Source organism: Salminus brasiliensis, chromosome 14, assembly GCF_030463535.1.
Source record: "Salminus brasiliensis chromosome 14, fSalBra1.hap2, whole genome shotgun sequence".
NCBI classification, from domain to species: domain Eukaryota; kingdom Metazoa; phylum Chordata; class Actinopteri; order Characiformes; family Bryconidae; genus Salminus; species Salminus brasiliensis.
In genome coordinates, this window is record NC_132891.1 from 23,219,077 (window position 1) to 23,243,592 (window position 24,516).

The window sequence follows — 24,516 nt, forward strand, 5'->3', positions numbered from 1 at the left end:
GTATGGCTGTGTCTAACAGTCCGACTGTGTGTCTCTGTATTAATGCGCGTTTTTTTAGAGACAACAAAGGAGTAAAATATTTGTCCTTTCTGGTAAAATGCATCATCTTACAGATATTCCACAAACAATACTAATTAAAAATATAGAGAGCTCTGAGTGAGACACTGAGATCTGCAGAAGAACAAGTGACCTAAAGGAACTAGACCAGGCGGCGGAGGACTACATTTTGAGGACACGCGGATGAAGTTCAGCTCAATCAGGCTGGAGGGAGAAGGTCCGCTATCAGAGAGAGGAGAGTGAGGCTTTATCACCGGGGGAGGAAACTAGTCTGAATCCCAGCACTTCAGTGTATGTAGGCTACAATAATCACTTCCATGATATTAAAATATTCAATAATAAGATAAAGCTCCCATTAGTTTATTGTTGTTGTAGATCGTTAGTTAATTATGAGTCTGTTTTTGTTCAGCAGTTAGAAGATGAATGAAATTAAAACACATTTAGTTCAGAATAAACTGCTTTAAAACCGGTGCAAAGGGAACAAAACTATTGAACTTTTTTGAGAATAGAGGATAGAGGTGAGCTTTAAAGTGTTTCAGGATTCTCCGATCTGTCCAAAGACATTTAGTTATTTCCAGCATTTTTCTTTCTGATGTTGAAACAGTTCTTTCATTGGAGAAATGGTGCTGAGCTGCTAATGCAGGTGAGGGGTCTTCATCTCTGTGAGAGCAGCTTAGCTTGAGGACTAGCTAGCTAGCTAACTACCATGTGTTCAGTGAAAGGTCAGCATTTTTATTAATGGAGACACAAATAACTAAATGTGACTCATACTAAGGGTGTTACGGTAGGAGAAGAGCTGCTACCCCTTTCTAAGGCTTACCTGGTAGGGGTGGCGCCTTTAAGACGCTCGGCTCGTTGTGGGCTCGTAGGAGCTCCGCCTACGAAGTCTCGTGATATTTGCCCAATTCTCGTTTGGGTCATTGTTAGGGGCGCGTGCAGGCAGCGTGAGGAGCTGGTTTGGCTCCGTTAAGACACTTTGCGCATGTAGGCGCTGCTTTAAAAGCTCCGACATCTGCTCCAATTATCGTTTGCTTCATTGCCAGAAACATGTGCAGGTAGCAGGAGGAGAGCTCTGGTTAAAGTTCAGCACAGCTTGGAATTCTTCATTCGGACGGTTTGGAGGATGTGGAGGAGTGAACTGCTGTACAGGTCAGGGAGTCCGGTATGCAGCACTGAAGCCAGATGCAGGTATTTGCTGTTTGCTGGTTTTAGTAGTTGATGCTGGAACGGAGTCACAGTATCTGCTGCTGTTCAGCTCGTGTGAAAGCAGGTGTCTGTTGGTTCTAGTGTGCAGCAGCTTGGACTGCAGTTTTAGTGAGGCTTTGAGAGCTTCATTTTAAATGGATGGTGTCTGTGGCATTGAACCCGGTCTGCAACAGTGAGGCCGAGATACAGGTCCCTACTGTTTGTGTCCAAGTCAGCATGTAGCAAATGTAGAGTCTGCTCGCTAATGCACTTGTCTTTACAGCAAACTCTTACTGACTGCAGCGTGTAGCAGTGCCTGGGGTTTGGGACTGAGTCTGGGTTAGTGAGCAGAGAGCAGAGCTCTAAGGCAGATGCACTAAAGCTTTGGTTACAGGTCTGTAAATGGATGTAATTGACTGGGGGTTTTGGTGGAAGCTGCAGAGCATTAATGTAGAGTGTTTCCTCTTACAGGAGTCGAATCCCCTGCTAGTTTAAATGAATCACTGTTCTTTCCTTCCCCTTTACATGCTTTTATAAATAAGAGTCTTAATCTCATTGTTTTATTGAGTGCCAATATTTTAGACCAGTGTTATCTTTAGATTAGTTGTTTCAATGTACAACCAATTAGTAAATAAAGTAGTAACTCTTTTTTCTTTACTGTAACATCGTACATCAAAGTGAGTAACATGCTTTGGGTCATTGTGGAATGTATAATTCACATGTATTTATAATTTGCTGGTTTTGTAGTGAAGTTTGTAGTGTTCACTTATTTATTGAATTAATTTATTTTATTTTTGTTGTATCTTTAAGTTCTTGTATCTCATTGTGTTTGTTTCATGGTTGTGCTCCTGACTCCCTATATATCCAGTTAAATGGATAATTGGTACTTGAGGTTGTAATACGACACTGTCTTATTTTTACTCATTTTTATGTGCAATAATTTTACATACTGAGTGTTCTAATAAAAGAATATTTTGTGCAAAGTTATCATCTTAATTCACCTCTGGTAATTACATACCAAACCTGAGTGGGAACTGGTGGGATTGGTTAATCTTTTATAACCATTAGATGGTTTGGTAGCTTAATTTAACTTTTTTTTTAGTTTATCCCAAGTAATAAAAGGAATGTGTTGTGTGGCCCGGCTAGTAGCAGGGCCTACATAAAGAAAGAAATCAACAGTGAATAGAAAGTCATTTGCATGAAATCATACAGAATTTTCTCTGTGGAGGATATTTCATTATTTTTACTTAGAAAACAAAGCAGGATTTCTCAGCCAGGGAGCTGAAGCACATAGATGAGGATTTTCTTATAAAAATGTGCCTCAGCTCTTTGTCTACTGGATAGGCTTGACTTTGGGCTTAAATTATCTCGCTAATCTGAGAAATCCTGCTTTGTAAAATGCCCCCCAGGAGTGGCTAAATGTTTACATAGGATACATCTGATTTTGTTAGATGAACAGAATTTCTGGACACATTTGATTGTGGCTCTTGGTGTGCAGGTATCCCACCAATGCAGAGTATGTCCAAGTTACCAAAGCTGTGGTGAAGCAATGGTGAAGAGCTCTTTCCTGAGGGATGTTGAGGAGAACAGTTATGTAAGTTTGTTTAAGAACGATTTTATTATGGTTGATCACAAAAGAGTAGTTGGTGTAATATTGGTGGAGAGATTTGAGTAATTCTCTTTTTTTTTTTGTTGGGACTGATAACTTATGGTATCTTTGATGAAGGGATCATGCATTGTTGGAGAGGATGCTACGTCTGAGGCCCACATTGAGGTATCGCATGAGAAGTACAGGGAGACACAACCTGATTTGTTGATTGTGAAGGACCACATGAAGAAGGCCTTTGAAGACTTTTGGAAGATTCTCAGGGGTAAGTGGAATAAAGTAATGGGGAAAAACAGCAGAGCCATCAAATGTGATGTGATGAACCAACTTCATATGAATAGTTGTGTCTTTTAAAGTCGTTTTTTTACTTTTCACTACTGCCTTCATCATTACACTTCATCATAATGAAGTTGTGTATTTGCTGCTTTTGTCTTGCAGTGTATGATGAGGTTGATGCCATCCATCCTGTGATGGGGAACATTTGTCACCGCTTCAGCTGCAACAGTGCTTGGAGTTTTCTTCTAAAGGACTCCTAGGTGATCTTCAAGAGATGCTCAGTAAAAGTGTAAGCACACTATTTTCATCTCCACCAGCAGACCTACAGAAGACTCTTAAATTCAGTGCTGCTCTCAGAGGTGTACAGGTTCAAGGGAAGGTTCTTCAGTGTTTGTCTAATATTACACTAAATTCTGTAAGTATTCTCTTGATGTTGGTGTAATGGGCCGTCTGCATACTGAAGTGGTTCCATTGTTTTGGAAAGTCACCTACTTAGTAAACATAGGTGCTGTGTGGGTTCTGTGTGGTAAAATGTTCTGGTTATATTCTGGTTTCTGGTGTTTTTCTTTTTAATAAGTCTGATATTCTCTTATATAAGTGGAACCTACATTTTGCCTTGTCAGGATGAAATGTTTTTTTTTAGCTGGTTTAATAAAACCTTTTTACTTATTTTCCTTGTCTTGTTTGTTAATGTCATATTGTAATTTCTTTTAATTATATCTTCATTAACATTGTTAATTGTGTTTCTATTTCTTTTGCTCTTTCATTTAATGCTAAAGTTTAGTATATTTACTAGTTAATTTCTATAAATAAACAGTATCGGACATTTTTAACACGGGTGGATATTTCTGGTACTCTTTACTCACTATAGGGTCCAGAATGGCTTGTCACTAGGGTGGTGCCTCTAAAAGCACATGCTCGTACCTTTTGGAGAGAGGATACAGCTGTACCATAGTTTAAAGGTGCATTTTAGCCTCTTGGGGAACTTAATAGTACTTGTGCTAAAAGGTGTCTCTATAGTACCTCACTTGGGTACAGCTGCAGCAAAAAGCCTTTGTACTCTCTTAACCCTCCTGTTATGTTCATTGGTCAGGGACAGCAATGGTGTTCCAGGGTCAATTTGACCCAGTGCATGTTTAATTGTCCAAAAGATGTGTGAAGCCAAAAAAAATCCTAACAAGCAGTGTGAATGTTTAATTACTAACTCAATTACTAATTATTCTATCCATATTAAGTGCAATGGTGTTCCTTACCTCTTACAGGTAATGGTTCAATTAGGATAATTTACAAATTTAAAAAAAAAAAAAAAAAAAAAAAAGTTCAAACTGTTCTTGATTACCAGCAGCTCAGCAGGAAGTTCAGCTCTGTTCTTTCGGACAGTTCAGACCACTTTCTCTTTAGAAGCTCTTGACCCAAATTGTAGTTTGTGACAAATTGTCACAGGTTATGTTGTGCTCCCTAAGACCCTGTGCCGTGTCGAGCACGACCCTTGTGCCCTGATTCTTCTCTGGGGCTCCTCCAACCGGCTTTTCAGTGTAAACCTGCATGTTCAGTGCATCACATGCTGCCCAGATCTTCAGAGAAATCTTTTATGTTTTCTGCAGACAGATACTTTAAACTATTTTTCCTAGATCTTCAAACTTTTAAAATGGGTAAATTTTTGACCCGTAACATAACAGGAGGGTTAAGTCCAAAATATTCGTAGTGTGCATGTGCGCTATATAAGGGAGCCCTCAACTGAATAAACAATAGAAACACCTATATCCGTATGCTGTTCATCAACTAGTGCTACGCCTCCAAAACGGTCATCCCCACCAGACCTGGATATCAACACCTGCATTTGTAATTGGGTCTTGGGACATCCTAATAAAAAAGACCCCAGTATGTGCGGTTGTGTAGTTCTGTGTCCTCCAGGCTCTCTGTGACAGTGGAGTACGGCAGCTCCTCTGTGACAGACTGAGGCTCTGCAAAATGCTCAGGACATCACATCTGGTACAAGGTCCCCTTCCATGAGAGATGTTCCGCAGCAGCACTGAGTGTGGAAGGAGATTGCAGCGTCATTAGGGACACCTTTCACCCCAGCCACACACTGTATAACCACCTACCAGCCAGGAGGAGATGAACAAACCAGTGAGATGAGACTGTCAGTGTTTGTGTTGTAATATTTCACATTAAAATATTCAAATCTAGGACTGTCTACTTAATCTGCCTCGGCACGTGTAAAGCCATCACTAGACAATATGACCGGAACGACTTTCTCTCATTTCTTGGAAAAGTCGTCTTTGTGAAAATCGGCAGTAGTTTAGTGTTCTGATGGACTTTAGTTTAGTTCATGAAGTAATGTGAGGGAAAGGACACTCTCCCTCTCTATGGAGTTCACTTTTATAAAGCAAAAACACACAACGGCTTCTGCACTCGAGAGTCTAATACAGTGTCTTTAATATTCAGCCTCCAATCACTCACTGTTAAGGGCACAGAAGCTGTTCACTCGAATAGAAGAGTGCACTTCTATACAGTGAGAAGGAATCCCTTTGGAATTGACCTCATGGATGGAGCTTGGATGTCACCTTGTGGTCAAACTGATAAACTGCAAGAGTTATAAATAGATGCACATATTGACAAAATCTGAATACATTGAATACATTAAAAATCTGTTTTAACAGCTTTTAGCGGTTGAGGCTTTTTAACAAAACTGTAAAATAAAGTAATCTTTATTGACAAAAGCAGAATCTTCTGCAATTTAACAAAGACTTTAGTTATGCTGATCTATCTCTGCCAAATACATCAAATACTGTCAATAATGCATTTAAAAATTAAGAACTGCTAGGAAATATGTGCACAAAGATTATCAACCCTATAAGACGGTATAAATGATATTTGAACAGATTTGAACTTTGACTTTATTGATGCATTTGATTCATTTAAAGACTGATCTCTTCATTAAGTGAATTTAATTTTCTGTGTAAAACCACAGAGTCGAATTTTAAAAAGTTATTACCTGTGATTTATTCTTACATTTCTAATATTTAAATCAAGCATAAATGACCCATCCCCACATTCCCCAATACACACATAAAGGTATTACAGTCCAGCTGTGCAACATGTTGGGTGCAGATTCCTACCAGAGCCCCACAGATAGAAAATGATGACCCACCAGTTACAGCAGACATATGACTCTCCCATCATAAAGCTATGAACTCTGCAAGTGTTTCTGGTTCCGGTGGACAGGTCGTACGCTCGCTCATCTGCTGTTTGTTTGTTTGCTCTCTTATTACTTGAAAATAATACTTGTTTCTCCTAGTCCTTAGTTAATATTCCTTCATCTTTGCTTTTGCTTATTTCTCTTAGCTAGTTGGTGTTGTAATCTTCGTGCCAACTGTGACCTCTTACTTCACGTTCCTTCATCTCACCATCCATCGATTGTGTTTCTATGTGTTTGTTTACCTCAAGGAACATGGTGACCGCAGAGGAACGTGCTCTTCAGACGCTCAGCAAGGAGCTTGCACTGCTGGACCAGCAGATCCAGTGGCTGTTGGAGAAGCAGGCCGAGCTCCACAAACAGAAGACGAGCGGGTAGGTGTTGCCTGGCGCCTTTCCTTGGTGCTGCAGAAGCCTGTTGCCGTCGGCACCGTGGTTCTCCACAATGGAACGAACGGCGTCTCCTCCCGAGGCAGCTGAAGGAGCACTACGGCACACTTCTGGACACTGTCCGGAAGAAGACAGACACCAGGATCATCATCTCCGGCCCCATGCCCACGTATGGTCAAGAGTGAGACATTCTGCCGACTCTCCACTGCTCCACTGCGGCTCTACCCAGTCATACCACTCAGGTAAGTGTTTCACTCTGCCATGTCTTGGATGGTGTGGGAAATAGTAATTTACCAGTATCACTCTCATATAGCTTATCAGATAAACCCTGCAGTATTGAGACTGTGTCTGTCCCTTATATAATCCGCAATCGTAGACGTTCAAAAATCAGTTTTAATGACCCGATCAGAATCAACGTTAGCGCTTCGTGATGTCCGAGTACTAGCAACTCCTGCATTAAGTTTGGGCTGTTAAACATACGGTCTCTGGCACGTAAAGCCGTCATTGTCAATGAAATTCTTATTGTAAACCCCCTCAGTTCACTGTGTCTCTGTGAAACGTGGGTTAAACCTAATGAATTATTGCTGTGAATGAATCGACTACCCCAGGCTTTAACTACTGCAGTTATCCACTCAGGTCTGGTCGTGGCGGCGGCGTAGCCACAATCTATGATTCAGTTCTAGGCATAATCCTAAACTCAGGTTATGAAGCTAAATCGTTTGAAGTGCTTAGTCTTAAAGTGGCAGGCTTTTCTCCGGCTTCTAGAAAGCAGCTCTCTTTTCTGCTTATTACAGTCTGTCGTCCTCCTGGACCTTATACAGATTTTCTTAGTGAAATTGCTGACTTCTTTTCAGAAGTAGCTGTCTCTACTGATAAGGCTTTGATTGTTGGAGATTTCAATATTCACTTTGAAAAGACTCAGGACCCCCTTAGAACTGGGTTTAAATCAATCTTAGATGCTTTGGGATTTATTCAAAATGTTATAGGTCCAACTCATAGATATAGGTCCAACCATACACTAGACCTAGTTCTGACCCTGCGTATTGAAACAGAACATTTAGTAAGCATTTCTCAGCCTGACTCCATTTCTGACCATTACCTAATCATGTTTGTAGTCTTAAACCAGGATATCCACCTGACGCCTCGCTTTATGAGCAAACGTACCATAACAATGTCTACAGCTAGTGTATTTATAAATAACCTTCCAGATTTAACCATCTCCAGCCCATCTTATCATATAGATCTTGAGCATGAAACAGATGATCTGCTGTCTGTGCTCCGCTTTAATCTTGACAATGTTGCGTCAATTAAGATCAAACAAATTAGGGAGAGAAAGCTAGCGCCTTGGTGTAATGACCATACGCATACTCTCTATGGCTTGAATGGCATCATAGTCATGCGGAATACAAAAAAGCTTTAATTAAAGCCAAATCGTCATAAATCACATCTCTAATATACAATAACAAAAATATCCCCAGATTCCTTTTTAATACTGTGAATAAACTCACCAGCAGTCACAGACAAACTAACTCAGCCATTCCTGCTGACATTAGCAGGATAAAATTGAGAACATTGGACTAAAAATTCATAGTCAGTCCCTGACCACTGCAGTGAATGTTGATGAATGGTGCACCAGCTTTAATGCACACTCTGAATACTCTGAATAGCCTATTAAAGTCATCCTGTGTACTAGATCCTGTTCCAACACAGTTGTTTAAACAGGTTCTGCCTAGGGTTATACAATCAGTACTGGCCATAGTTAACTCTTCCCTCAACATTGGCTACATACCTAAATCCTTTAATTCAGCAATTATAAAGCCTGTTCTCAAAAAACCTAACCTCGACCCCAATGAGCTTGGTAATTATACACCAATCTCACATCTCCCCTTCATAGCCAAGGTCCTAGAAAAAGCAGTGTTTCTGCTGCTGTGCACAACAGTAGCATTTACAAGGTCTTTCAGTCTGGATTTAGACCCAACCACAGCACTGAAACAGCGTTACTAAGAGCCACAAATGACCTCCTCGTTTCATTTGATAGAGGCTGCACTACTATTCTTGTGCTGCTTGACCTTAGTGCTGCCTTTGACACCGTAGATCATCCAATTCTGCTTGACAGGCTTGAAAATACTGTAGGAATTAAATGATCTGCACTCTGCACTGCATCTCATGTGGAATTTGTACAACATACAAAGAAACCCAGAAGGAGGTCCTCGAGAGATGGTCAGCTCTGGTCACTGAGAGACAGCTAACCAGTCACACAAGTCATGTCAGATTTACTGTATATATCCTATTCAAGTGTTATTTAATGTCTGTCCTTGTTTCCTCAGATTAGGACACGGTTAAAGAGAGTCATCAGAAGACCTTTTCCGCTCTTTTATCAGACTACTTAATGGTCTGGTCCTAAAGAATGCTGAAGGTGAACTAAGCAGCAGCCATGAATGAGGACAAGCCGGCTCTCATCTGCATTTTGGACTGCCCTGAGAAATATGTCAGTGAATAACTCTGATAATATCCTGTAGAACAACTGCAGCTTAGCTTGGTCTGCCACACTCAGAAGATCCAGATCTCAAATTTCATCAGGATGTCTGATGTGAGCCTGTACCTGTTTTTGTGAGGCTAAACTGTGGTGCATGTATAGATTTGAACATATACTTGTGATGCAGGTATGCTGTGGGTCCTGTGAATAATGATTTCTTTTTATTAATTATAGAAACTATAGAGGAGCATTACTGAGAAGTCCTGGACATGTCCCTGTTCATTAAATCAGGGCTTTGTTCTATAGGTTGTACACTGGCAGTAATGAGTTAACTGAGCTCATCAGTTCAGTGATCAGAAATCCATTCTCTCTCCATTAGCAGAACTGATCAGACTGATCAGCTGCTCCTCAAACCATTGATGAGTTGGATCAGCTGTGCTTAAGCAAAGAGAGCTGGAAAGTAAGCAGGGAGGGTTGCTTCAATGAGTGGAGTTGGGAATCATCAGTCTAGGCTTATGACAGAGTTTTGGCCTCATAGAGTAAAGCCTTGTCCTTCTAGACTAAATGGAAACTCAGTTGTTTCTGATGTGGACATGAAGCGGACTTACTGAGAAGCAGTGCACTGTAAAAAGTGGGACTGGGGTTCATTAATATTTACTAAATAATTAAAAGTTACCAACACATAATAAATTAAGAATATATGTAGTTTAAAATCAAATCAAGTTTTTAATGTTTTTATTAATTGTATTTTACACAAATTTTATAAATATTGAATTTGGGGTTTCATTAGTTGTCAGTTATAACCATTAAAATTAAAAGAAATAAACACTTGAAATATATCAGTCTGTGTGTAATGAATGAATATAATATACAAGTTTACCTTTTTGAATGGAATTGAAATAAACTTTTTCAAAATATTCTAATTTTATGACCAGCACCTGTACATGACTCAACTGAAGATGTTCAGAAATCAGGTTCTGAATCTTCTTGCTGTGCTTCTTGATTCAAACTGCCTTCAGAACACCCACTGCTCCTGATTTAGTCCCAGAGACGAGCTTCATTGGTGGAGAGACCTCCCTGCTGTTCCATGGCCTCAGTATGGATCACTCTCCGGTCCTCTGGTCCTGGGCTGGTCAGTGTCTATGGGAGAAGATCCGCTGCCCAACAGAGTGTGGACGTTCTGGTTTGTATCACTGAGGCCACCGGGACAAGCTTCACCCTCCACATTGAACTGGACACCAGTAGAGAGTTGATGCCTGAGGTGTAGAACATTCAACCACTGCACTTTTTTCAGGGTTGTCTGAGAGTAACCTACTTTCAAACCTACCAAGCGTTTCACTTAACTTACACTATAAGTCCAAATATTTGTGGACAACCTTTCTAAACAATGCTTTCAGCTACTTTATGTTGCACCCATTGCTGACACAGATGTGCAAATGCACACACACACACACAGCTTGTCTAGCCCCTGTAGGTTAGATTGAGCTGTGGAGCAGTGGAACTGTGTTTTCTGAAATGATGGATGGTGCTTCATCCAAAACTTTAGAGATAGGTTGGAGAGTTGGGGATGATTAGGTGGGGTGATCAACCAATATATTGACCTCACTAAAGCTGTTGTCGCAGAATGCAATCAAATCCACCAGGTAACCATAATTGGTTCATATCTGGTTTAAAAAATAATTGTTTAAATAACAGGAAAATAGGAACCTTGGCATCGCTGTCCAGACCTTCAGCTCCTTATGGATGATGAGTACCACAATCTGCTCCTCAATGGTTGTTTTACCAACAGCAAGATTTATTTGGGAACATCTCCTACAGAAATGATACATTTATCTTCTGAGGTGTGTTTTTATGAAATTTAGATAAATATTTTAAAATGTACATAATTATTAAATATTCATATTTTAGTTTCAGGGTTTGAGAAATCGTTTGTCTGCAGGTCAGGGCGGCCTCATTACTATGCTCCTCCCTCATTGAATACACTTCTCCTTCAGATCAGAGGTAGTAAAGCTCCTCTGTAGATGTAGATTTAGTACCAAAAACAACCAGTTTAAGAAACAGATCAGCAACATTCATATATGACTCAACTGAAGATGTTCAGAAATCAGGTTCTGAATAACACTTGATTTAGACTTCCGTTAGTCCACCCACTATTTCTGACTCAGCCTGAGACGAGCTCCGCTGGTGGAGAGACCTCTGTGCTGATCCATGGCCTCTTCAGCCTTTACTGAGAGACAGACAAACAGAGACATTATCAGGCTGACAAATGAGTGCTTCCCTAACTCAACTAAAATCTTTTATAGTGACTTTTATTATGAAGTATACAATATTCACATTCAAATACAGAATATATAAACATATACACTATTTTACACTATTATGCACGATCTGTTCCAAATAAACATATTTACATATAAGCTCTTATAGTGAGTCTGTAGTAAAACAAATAAGGTTATATTACAGGATATAAACAACATATATTATTGTACAATTCCAAATATACCAATTTTACATATTTTCCCTGATGTTTATATAATTTCCATATAATATTCCATATAATTACCAACTGTTCAGATTCTAATATTACTAATATTACTGTTTTTATGTCATTACTTTACAGAACAAACCAGACAGAATATCTGCTGTAGGGGTGCGACAATTAATCGACTTAGTCTACAAAAATCAATGACCCAATTAGTACATTAGTATTTAATAGTCGTTTAGTTGTTGACGTTACCACGCATATTTCTTGTGCTAACTAGGACTGTTCGTACATGGATCACATGTTCTGGTGAGTTTCACTTACTTGTCAAAGCATGCTACCATAGTGTAGATTTATTGGACCATGTATGTGACACAGATGTCATTGGTCAATGGTAGTTGTGAATACTGATGGAGCAAAATTCATTTTAGTTTGTGTATATGGGAATAACAGTACAGCGATTAACCAAATATTTGAAGCAGACCTTTGTAGGAAGATAAGTAATAAAGTAATGGAAGGTAAAATACTCGACAGATCAGGTTGTTATAGGAGAAGACTTTAATGTAGTTCCAGACGGCTCAGTTGACCGTCCTCCCTCTAGAGGGCAGAATCATCTTTTTGATTATATTTTCAATAACTTGTCCTCCAACAGTCTGTCAGATTAGTATTGGAGACTAAGAAACCCCAATGCCAGACAGTACTCCTGGTTTAATGCTTCCAATAACGGTCAGTGTTCAAGGCTACACTACTGGTTAATCCCTCACAATGTGACAGATAGTATTTTAAGCTGTGAAATTTCAGCATCTCCTTTAACTGATCACTGTTCAGTTACCTTGTTCCTCTCTTGGGAATAAATGTAAATCACCTTTGAATTCAATTTGGAAATTTAATAGTAACCTTTTGCTTAATTGAAGATATTTCACTACTGGAAATTTCACATCTGAACAAATGGGAGTGGTTTAAATGCAATGTCAGGGCAGCAGCAATTAAGATAGTATGCTTCTAAACAGATGAGGGCCCAACAATCCCAACAGACACAGACTCGTTTAGCATTGATTATGTAGTGAATATGGGTTGAATGCAGTCACTCTGACGCCCACTTTCCAGAGTGTGTGAAAGTGTGTAAAAAAGAAAGAAGAGAGAGACATTTTTAGGTAAAATAAAGTTAATTTTATTATTTTATTAATGAGAATTATTTCAGTGGTATATTAATTTAATTTAGAAAATATCAAATTGCCATTAACTTGTATTAAAGGACAGAAACAGTCATTGTAGGAAATGAAACTAGACGCTAGGTGGCAGCATGGAGTCAGGAGTCAAATGCTTCAACAGCACTGAACTGTGTTAATACTCTGAAAAGCTTCTCAATGACCATCTCTACACCAAAGCTGCTCAAGTCCTTCTAATAAGGAGAGGATGTAGTTTGTACTCTATCTTCATTGATGGCAGAGACGCCTGTATGATAATCAGTATGCAGACGATGGCGGTCCGGTCGAGTTGTGCAGCCTTGTGTTTATTTATAAAGGTAAATGTGCCTAAATAAACCAGTAGGTGGGATATTTCTACAGGCTAAAAGCATCTTATCAGAGAATGCTTCCAGCAGAAGTATATGAGAGATATAGTGTTAGTGACTATATGACAGTAATAATAATGAGGTAACAGAGGTGATAAGAAATCGTTTTTTATTACTTTTATTTTTTTAATCACAGTTTACACTTTTACACTCTAGCAAATATTAACAGTAAGCTGAGATTGCATGAAGCAACGAGAAAAATTATCATGAAAAACACATGAAAACTGTAAAAATGATTGGTCCACGCATGCGCAGAATCGACTCAAACAGAGCTAGTTGTGCGCTAATGGCGCCCTCTGTGGAGAGTCTTAAGCTCGCGGGAGCCATTACAGCACAGTGTGTAATAAAGACTGAATAAATATTTCTAAAGAATTTAATTTTTAAAGCATAAAGGGAAATGATATCACTCTTCAGTGTAAATTAGACCTTCCAGCAGTAAATATTCACTCAGCTTCTAGTTTAAGGAAACAGTGGCGTAGGGTTCAATTAAACTCCTCACACCACCCAACCTAACCCCTCATATGAGACGTATTTTATGTTAAATTAAATATAGGAAATGTTACACAAGGAATGACAACAAATATTTACCATCTCACCTTAAATGTCACGAGAAGCCCCAGGAAGCGAGTCTTTATACAAGGAAGCTGTTACTGACATATAATGATCGCTAGATGGCGATTCTTCCACGCGTCATTCAGTTGGGTGTAGAGACTCTCGATATGCCGGGTGAGTTTAAACTGTTCACTGGACGTTCAAAAATAATATTATTATAATTAAAAGATATTAAATAATAATAGTAATAATAATAATAATAAGGACTTCCTGTTTGTTTCTGTTCATTTGTGTTGATTCATTGTTCATGTGTTTCACCTGGGACTGGGAGTACTAAAGGAGCGTAGTTCCCTTTGTTCACTGCCGTGAATTGACTCTACTGGAATCCCTGTGACGCTCGGGGATTCCACACACGTTACCGCCGTGTTCAGGTCAGCTCTAGTTTTGCGGCCCATGTTTAGGAGAGATTCTCAATCCAACTCTGAGGCAAGCCAGGTACGTTCGCTTCCTGCTCAGGTTTCATGGTGACCCAAGTTCTAGGCAGTAGGTTCAGATTAGGTTGGCCTTGTTTTCTGGTCTGGCAGCTGGTTCCCCAGCTACCTTTGTTTGTACACAGAGCTCGGCTCTGTCCTTAGTTTTGTATCTCCCCCCTCTGCCCAAGCGAGGCTTGTGGCTTTGTGTTTATACCCCTTTAGTTCTCCCCCTCGTTTCACTCTCGTTTAGCTCCCTGCTCCTCCCAGCCCCAGGTTTTTTTTTTGCCATCTGATTTGTTGCGTTTTGGTTCTGTTCATGGTTTTGCCCATGTTGCTGCACTTTGTTTTTCGGATTCCGTTGTTTTGTATTCGGTTAATAAAGTATCTTGCTTCGATTTCCATCTCTGCGAGTGTTCATCCCTTCAGGTCTGGCCAGGAAAAAATCCAGGAAATCAGATGGTAGAATTTTGAAAGAATTTATTTGTAAATTATGGTGGAAAATAAGTATTTGGTCACCCATAAACAAGCAAGATTTCTGGCTCTGACAGGCCTGTAACTCTTCTGTCCTCCACTCGTTACCTGTATTAATGCCACCTGTTTGACCTTGTTATCTGTATAAAAGAAGCCTGTCCACAGCCTCAAACAGTCAGACTCCAAACCTAACCATGGACAAGACCAACATTAGATAAACATTAGAGCTTAGAATGTTGGGCTGATTTAAATACAATCAGGGTCATAAGTATTTGGACAGTGACTGAATGTGTGGTATTTAGCTTCAGTACACCACCTCAGGGGATCTGAAAAAAGTAGTCACACCTTGGCATCGCCTTCCACACTTTCAGCTTCCTCTGGTTTTTCTGTTCTTTCTGTCATTAGCAGTGCAAGCTGTTGTAGGAACCCGTGTGATGAGTATCACAGATCTGCTCCTCAAGGGTTGTTTTAACAACAGCAAGATTTATTTCCTATAGAGATGGTACATTTATCCTCTGAGGTGTATTTTTAATAAATTTGTCTAATATTTTTAACTGTACATAATTATTAAATATACATATTTTAGTTTCAGGATTTGAGGAATCGTTCCTCTGCAGGTCAGTACGGCCTCAGGAGGAAACTAGTACCTACTAGACGGCTGAAGTACTTGGAGGAAGCCTCTGCATTAGTTGATGTCATCACTCATGTTTCTCGCACTAACCAGGTTTGTGCGTGGATCACGTTTCCTGTCAATGTTACCATAGTGTATATTTACAGGTAAAGCTGCCTAAATACACCAGTAAGTAGGAAATGATGATAGACTAAAATCATTATATGAGAGAACGCTCCCAGCAGGAGAGTGTAAATCACCATGTCAGTGTAAATATGAGCTAATAGAGGTAATAAGAAATCATTTTATATATTTATATATATTAACACCCAAGTAAATCCTCAGATTCAGAGATATATAGTAATGAAGTAGAACTACTTCAGTACTGTACTTAAGTACTAAAATACTGTATCTGTATCTACTGGAGGATTATTTTATCTCCTACTTCCACTTTTACTTCACTACATATTTTGGATGAGTTTAATACTTTTACTCTGTTAGATGTTTATGTGCTGCAGCTGCAGTGAGGACACTAACGCTAGAGCTCTGTAGTTTATTCCGAGATGGAAGAACCACTAGAAGAAACACCACCTTCCCCACCTTCAAATACTCGTATGTGGCCGAATGGCCAGAGATCTTTTAGCTGTAGTCTAGTTTACAGAGAGTGAAGCTCAGGGTTTTAAGCTGCTCTCCTCACTGCTTTTACAGATGAAACTCTTGTATGTGGCAGGTTGAGTCAGTTTTGTTCAGCTTTCTCTCTTTTGGGCGAGTTTGTTTAGAGAGTTAACTGAAGACTCGTGTTCATGAACTCCGTCTTCTACAGTTCTGTCCTTCTACTACAGCCAGAGGAACTGTGACAGTCCTTACGTCTGAGCATTTGAAATAATAAAAACAGTGATACTCAGACTTTTGACTGCTTTCTGTAAGAACTACAGAACACAAAACTGTACTTTTACTTTCAGTACTTAAGTGGAAGTACATAAGTATTGCATGTAGTTACTTAAGTCTGGAGCTTAAAGACATTTCTGCTTCTACTCAAGTCACTTTTTTGATAGAGCACTTGTACTTTTACTCAAGTCTGGGTCTCTAGTACTTTCTACATGTCTGCTGAGATTGTATTTTGCACGTGAGAAAAACAGATTTAATATAAAAAACACATGAAAGCATTTGTTGGTGGATTGTGGGTCCGCGCTTGCGCAGATCACATTTGGATGGGTAGCACAAATCGGCAGAACACCAGTCTTCTGCGGAATGGCTGAGGAGAGGTGCGTACAGCTTGAGCTCTAGTTCTTAAACTGTTTAAAGAGTTAAAACTCATGATATGCTTAAAAGAAGAGAAAGCTTTAGTGAAAGCAGACTCGTTTAGCATTGATTATGAATTGAGTGTCAGACTTCATGTTGAGTCTACAGGCTTCATGTTCAAGGACTTTTACGTTGACACCCGATTCCTGTTATCATGTTCTGATTTGGGTCACCTGAGAGCTGGGGTACAAAAGGGGAGCAAACGCCAAGGTCTGGGCCGAGAATTACTCTTGCGACGTCAAGCGTTATGTTGGCCTCACGTTCATGAGACTTCTAGGAGAGTCTACGGGTTTCGGTAGTGTATGCTCTATCGGAGCTGATTCAGAAGGAGTTCGCTGTCTGGTTCACTGGTTGGTCGCCAGTAAGAGTCGGCGTCCGGTTTCCTTGCACTCTAGTCACGTAAGTTTATCAGCGCCTGACGAGCGCGGTTTGGGTTCCTGTACCTAAAGGTGCACGTATTTGTCACTGTACAGTGTACACAAATGTGTCCTCCGCATTTAACCCATTTGGTAGTGAACACACACTCACACGCACACATGTGTTAGGGGCAGTGAGTACACACACACACACCCAGAGCGGTGGGCAGCCAACTCCAGCGCCCGGGGAGCAGAGAGGGTAAAGGGCCTTGCTCAAGGGACCAACAGTGGCAGCTTGCCGAGCCCGGGAATCGAACCCACAACCCTGTTATCGATATCCCGGCGCTCTAACCGCTGAGCCACCACTGCCCCCACAAAAAGATTGGACGCTTCACGATTTTGCGTGTCATCCTTGCGCAGGGCCATGCTAATCTTCTCTGTATCGTTCCAATTTTAGTATATGTGCTGCCGTAGCAAGCTTCCCCCCTCCGTTAGGTTGGCCCAGCCTCGCGTTGCTCCCTGGCTGCCTACCAGCCTCAGGTGGCCTTCAGGTTTTGCCCGCATTAGTTTGTCACGTTTGTCTTGTTTATCCCTCTCTGTTATTGCTGCACTCTTGTGTTTTCCCCTGTTTATTTGATTAAAACGTTATCATGCATCGCACCGTCCCTGCGAGTGTTCACCCGTCCATGTCTAGCTTAGCCAGCATGACAGTGAGTATCGGTTGAATGCAGTGGATTAAGGTTTGGCCTCTATGCAACCTTAATATCTTGTACAGAAATGGTCAACTTATATGTAAAAATAAATAGTAATATTTTAAACTGTGCAAAATAATTAATAATAATAATTAAACATTTGAATTTTAGTTTCAGAATTCAAGAAATCATTCCTCTGCAGACCAGTACAGCTTTAGAAGGACAATAGCACCTACAAAACGGCTGACTTGGAGGAAATGTCTGCATTAGAGCTGCTACATCGAATCTATAAAATTGATAATAATCGATTATTAAAAGTGTGCTTCAACAGGCGTGTTTAAAGCTGTACACTGGAAATCAAAATTAGAGAACAATGTATGAACACTTGATTTTTGCAGAAATAATGCAATCTTCATTGGTCAACATTTGAAGGATTTTTGTTAGGGATATACCATACCACTAGAACAGCGTTTAACAAAATAACCAAAGTATTCAACAACAAATCTTTATTTCACAAAAAACACAATAATCAAAATTAGAGAACAGCAATGACTGTAGCACAGAGAAAGATTACAACTACATTTTCTGAAGGTTACAACAGTCAGTAGGAAGTGTACAGCCATGTGCTCTGAATGACTTCAGCACATATGTGGTTACAGGACATCACTAGTCTCTCACTCTGCTCTGGTGTGATTTTGGTCCACTCTTCTTGCAGTTTCTTCCACAGTTCGGTGACTGTAGTGGGTTTCTTGGCCATAACTTTATCACCAAGGGTTTTCCAGAGGTTTTCTATTGGGTTTAGATCAGGATTCTGAGCTGGCCATTCATTGTTTCAATGTTTTCAGTTTCAAGGAACTGCTTTACCCGTTTTGCTGTGTGACAGGGGGCATTGTCACGCATGAAAATTGCTGGCTGATTGAGTGACAAATGCAAGGAAGGAACCACGTGTTGTTGAAGAAGGTTCTGATACACACTTGCATTCTCTCTGCCATGTAGCTATATGAGAGGCCCAACTCCTGCTGCTGAAAACATTCCACAACCCATTACATTTCCTTCTTTACACACTTTGGGTTCAGTCTTTCCCCAGCTTGTCAACGAACATAATGTTTCCTATCAGACCCAAATAAATGAAACTTGCTTTCATCACTAAAGTGAACTCTGGAACACTTTTCCTCTGTCCACACAACATGCTCCTCAGCAAAGGTTAATATAGCCTTTTGATTCTTTCTGCTAATGAGAGGTTTGGTCACTGCAGAGTGGGATTTCAGTCCAAATGCTTGTAAACGTTGAACTGGTGAGCAATTCCAGCTGCAGTGTTGAACCGATTGCCCATGGAGATTCTCCGCATTATCCTGTCCTCTCTTGCATTTGTCTTTCGTGGACGACCAGCCTTCTAGGGGGACTTGAATGAGTTTGTGGTGTTGTAAAGATGCAGTATTCTAGAAATCACAGACTTGGAATGACCAACTTCTCTTGCTATGGCTGATAGGGTCACCCTTTTGGCCTTCATCTTGACAACCTGCTGACGGAGGGTTTCAGTCACTTTGGAACGGCTTTCCATCTTGCAAAGTCAGTGAAAACAGGAAAGTTTTGCTGCCAGTTAAATAGGGTTTGTCAGATAATTAAGGAAATTAGCACCACGTGCCAGATTAACACCAACAATTTGCAGGTGTCTGAGAGTGTTCTCTAATTTTGATCAGTGTTCTTTTTCAAAAACCTCATTTACGTTTTTATACTGTGCATTAGAATATATGCAACTCATGAAATATGTTTAAAATACTGCTCACTCCTGTTAGGACAAATTCACATAGGACTACATTGTGACCTTGACATTTAGGAAATTGTGTGTTGTTCTCTAATATTAAACTCCAGTGTATAAATCCGCACACAGACTGAGTAGTGACTGTAGAAAGAGACACAGATGTGAAATAAATGCGCACACATTTTTCACATCCCAAATAGAGAACATGTCCGGTAAAAAGAGGGCGTCTGGTCACCCTGCTTAACGAACCTCTTCGTCTGTCCTGATCATTTATATGATCATTAAATCAGGATTTCTACTGGAGCTTTCCAGCTGCTGGTCTTTTAACACAGGTTTAACTCAGTCTGATATTAAACGGTATATTTGCCATCTGCTGGTCACTTAACCACATTACATCAGCGCTGTATTTTCCCCTCACAGTGTTTATCATTTTTAACATTTTTAAATTATACTGATATTGAATTATTCAATCAATGATTTTACATGAATTTAAATGTATTAACAGTGATGGCTTTTAACAGATGTTTTTCAATTATTAAATGCTGGCACTGAATATATAGTTATAAATAACATGTTTACCAGAAACGAGCAGAGATGCTACGACAAACATATGTCTGCCCTTGCTGGAGTAACACCCGTGTAATTGGCGCTTTGTCGCCGTCTAGCGGCCAGAATCTGTAACTGACTGTATCAATCATAAAAGAAATGAGAGGCTCCTTTCGTTTGACCCAGTGACTGCTGCTGCTGGAGGAACAAGAATTACCAGAGACCCTCTCGTATTGTAGATGTCTTTTGTTCAGACGCTTTGGAGTTCAAAACAATTACAATTACATTTTCTTATTATTAATTAATGTAAGGATTTCTTCTGCTTTAGTAATTAAATATTAAAGATGATTCCTGCCTGAAAGACCAGTAAAACATTCAAACATTTTTAACCACTGAAACCACTGAAGTCTTATAATTGTTGATTAAAAGTGTGTTGAGTTCTGTTCTGTGTTCCAGTGAGAGCTGTTATCTGTATAAAAATGATGAATCATTTATAAATTACAATTTTGAACAGCTTCATATAGACCATATAATTTATAAATGATAAAAGCAAAACTTTATTCAGATAAAAACATCTCAGTAAAGATCAATTAATATCTTTCCATAAATTTTAATCTGGCATATAAGTATGACAGCTGTGTGAAGATGGGCAATTTATCATGTGCAATATTTTAACCAATGGGACAGTCGGGGGGGGATAGAGGTGTCGCGGCACCGGCCCGTCTGACCTACTTCCACCTAGAAGCGCTAAGGAAGTTGTTACTGACGTATAATAATCGCTACATGGCGCTTCTTCCACATGTCATTCAGTTGGGTGTAGAGACTCTCGATATTTCAGGTAAGTATAGACTGTGCTTATAAAAACAATATCATAATGTTATATTACATAATGAAAATATATAATAGAATAATCCATTTATAATATAATACCAAAAGTACATTTAAATATTAAATAATTGTTTACTGTTGTCTACAAAATATTGTTTCCTCAAAATACCACTTCCCTTCTATTACCATAAAGGTAACACTAACAAGTGACTGTCATTATTTTAGTTAATTTAGACATTTATTGTATTTATTAATTATTATTGTATTTGGTATTTGTATTGGTATTTGTTTTCTAGAAAGAATTCATAATCCTGTGTGAATAATTCATAAGAGTATTTTATGGACAATCAATTCTTTAACAGGCTTATTTACTATTTAAGTGGTGAAAATGCACACAGACACATCAGTGGAACGCACCTCGCACCAGCAGGTGTTACAGTATAAGAGCATCACAAAGACTATAAACCTTTGAGAAACTGCCCTTCTAGAAAAAAATAGCATACACTAGCAAACCAGACCAGCATAAACCAGTTTAGATTTAATTAGATTTAATCCTCAGTTTGGAAAAGTAGAGATTTAACAGGTTTTGGGAGGCATTGTTGGCAGCTGATGATTAATCGACTTTTATTAATGCATTTGAAATTGATTAAAGATGAATGAAGATGACCTAGACCCAAATATGTGATGTCCTCATACATTATTAAAACTACTGTAATGAAAGAAGTTGGAATGTTACTTTTTACCTCTGGAAATAGATGAAAACAGACCACTTTACACAGTAAACCCCAAATCTCAGAATGTCTTTATTCCGCCAACTATGTTACAATTTTACTTGGTGAGAGCAACACAAGTATGACATGTAACAAAAAAAAAAACAGACCGTTAACAAGTATTATACTAAAAGAGAAAAACACACGAAACAATAAATAGAATAAATAATAAGTTAAAACAGTAATAAAGAGCTAGGTTTATAGATTAAGGTGTGAACCCTAATGTAAAATTTACAGTTCTATTATTAAGCTTATATTTCACAATTGCACATTTCTGTGCCAAAGTTCATGACAGTACATCAGTTATGAGAGAAAAAAAGTACACAACAAAAAAGGAGTTAAAAAAAGTGATGTTTGCTGCTTTTCCTGATCTCAGTGTCTTCGCCTCCTCCTTTTCCTCTTGGGCTGCTTAGGCAGTGGCTCTCTGCTTGTGTCCAGTTCAAAGTGAGGGGTGAAGCTTGTCCCAGTTGGTGAGCTGAAGACCTCTGCAATCTGGACCTCCATACTCCGAGCGGGACAGCGGCACTCCTCGCACAGGCGTTGCTTAATTTCTCGGCCTAGCTGCAGGCTGTAGGGATGGAGATGTCCTAATGGAGTTCTGAGCAGAGGGTCCACCACAGAACCAGAAGTGAGGTCTCTCTACCAGTGGAGCTCATCACTGGGACTGAGTCAGGAGCAGTGGGTGGACTGACAACAGTCTGAATCAAGAAGCACAAAAAGAAGATTCAGATGGACAGAACCTTGTTGCCGGGATCCACCATTACGTGGGGGGGGGGGGGGTTGGGTATGAACCTGGAACACAAAAAAAATGAAAATACATATATAGAAACGTTATGATCACCTATGTGTTACACAGAAGCAGACCGATATAAAGCAAAAAACAAACAGTTGCAGAAGGACAGACCCTTGTTGGCCACATCTACCATCAGGATGGGGATCACCTACCTGTTAGACAGTTGCACACAGATAGACAGTGAGCCATACACAGGTGAAGATGGATGGACCCTTGATGGACAGATGCACCATCAGGGAGGGAGAGGATAATGACATCCTCAGAACCTGTAAGACAACAAATAAAGTCAATACGGGTTTTGAAACTGAAAGATCACTTAACTCTAACGCAGTTGCAGAACAATAGACAGCGAGCAAGACAACTGCAGATGGACAGACTGTGGTGGCTGGATGCATGGTCAGGGAGGGAGGGGCTCATGGGGTCATGAACATGTAAAACAAAAAAAAGAAAATACATGTATAGAAACTGAATGACCACCTACCTCTTACACACTTGCAGACAGATAGATAGCGAGCCACACACAGTTGACTTGAAGTTAAGAAGAGAGGGAGCCATTGGTCCTGAAAGCCTATAAGACAACAAAAAGGCAATACATGTATAGAAACTGAATGATCACTTACCTGTTACACACTTGCAGACAGATATTAGCGAGCCACACACACAATTGCAATAGACAGACCCTTGTTGGCTGTATGCACCATCAGGAAGGGGAACTGAATGATCACTTACCTGTTACAGAGTTGAAGAATGATGGACAGCGAATCACACAGACTTGCAAATATATTTGTTAGAAGGATACACCTTCAGGGAGAAAAAGATGTTGATGGACTTTTTCAGAACCTGTAACACAAAAAAGAAAGTTAATACATGTATAGAAACTGAATGATCACCAACCTGTTACACACCTGCAGACAGAGAGTAGCGAGTCACACAGTTGCAATGGACAGACCCTTGTTGGCTGTATGCACCTTCAGGAAGGGGGGAGCCATTGGTCCTGAAAGCCTTTAAGATAACAAAAAGTCAATACATGTATAGAAACTGAATGATCACCAACCTTTTACACACTTTCAGACAGATAGTAGCGAGTCACACACAGTTGCAGATGCACAGACCCTTGGTTCATGCGGTCCGAAAAACCTGTAAGACAAAAAAAAGAAAGTCAATACATGTAGAGAAACTGAATGATCACCAACCTGTTACACACTTGCAGACAGATAGATAGCGAGCCACACATACAGTTGCAGATGCACAGACCCTTATTGGCGGTATGCAGCATCAGGAAGGGGGGAGCCATTGGTCCTAAAAGCCTGTAAGACAACAAAAAGTCAATACATGTATAGAAACTGAATGATCACTTGCCTGTTTCAGAGTTGCAGAAAGATGGACAGCGAACCACACACAGTTGCATATGAAAATATATTTGTTAGAAGGATAAACCTTCAGGGAAAAGAAGAGGTTGATGGACTTCTTGAGAACCTGTAACAAAAAAAAAGTCAATACATGTACAGAAACTGAATGATCACCTACCTGTTACACACTTGCAGACAGATTAATAGCAAGCCACACACAGTTGCAATGGACAGACCCCTGTTGGCTGTTTGCACCATCTGGAAGGGGGAGCCACTGGTCCTGAAAGCCTGTAAGACAACAAAAAGGCAAAACATGTATAGAAACTGAGTGATCACCAACCTGAAACTCACTTGCAGACAGATAGTAGCGACTCACACACAGTTGCAGATGCACAGACCCTTGAAGGAGAGATCCACCATCAGGAAGGGAGGGAGGAGGTCATGCTGTCAGAAAAACCTGTAAGACAAACAAAGAAAGACAATACATGTATAGAAACTGAATGATCACCTACCTGTTACACACTTGCAGACAGATTAATAGCGAGCCCTTGTTGAATGTATGGACCATCACGAAGGGGGGAGCCATTGGTCCTGAAAGCCTGTAAGACAACAAAAAGTCAATACATGTATAGACACTGAATGATCACTTACCTGTTAAAGAGTTGCAGAATGATGGACAGCGAACCACACACAGTAGTAGATGAAATGTATTTGTTAGAAGGATACACCTTCAGGGAGAAGAAGAGGTTGATGGACTTCTAGAGAACCT

At 39.9% G+C, this 24,516-nt stretch overlaps 1 long non-coding RNA gene and 1 other non-coding gene across 2 annotated transcripts; one reads left to right on the forward strand and one right to left on the reverse strand.

Moving 5' to 3' along the window:
* Positions 1–1,170: 1,170 nt before the first annotated feature.
* Positions 1,171–3,039, forward strand: LOC140576918 (uncharacterized). Its single transcript, XR_011981762.1, has 3 exons — positions 1,171–1,245; positions 2,741–2,836; positions 2,969–3,039. It is a non-coding gene; the product is annotated as an uncharacterized lncRNA (long non-coding RNA).
* A 14,343-nt stretch (positions 3,040–17,382) lies between these two features.
* Positions 17,383–17,484, reverse strand: LOC140534969 (U6 spliceosomal RNA). Its single transcript, XR_011977509.1, has one exon. It is a non-coding gene; the product is annotated as a U6 spliceosomal RNA (small nuclear RNA).
* Positions 17,485–24,516: the final 7,032 nt, after the last annotated feature.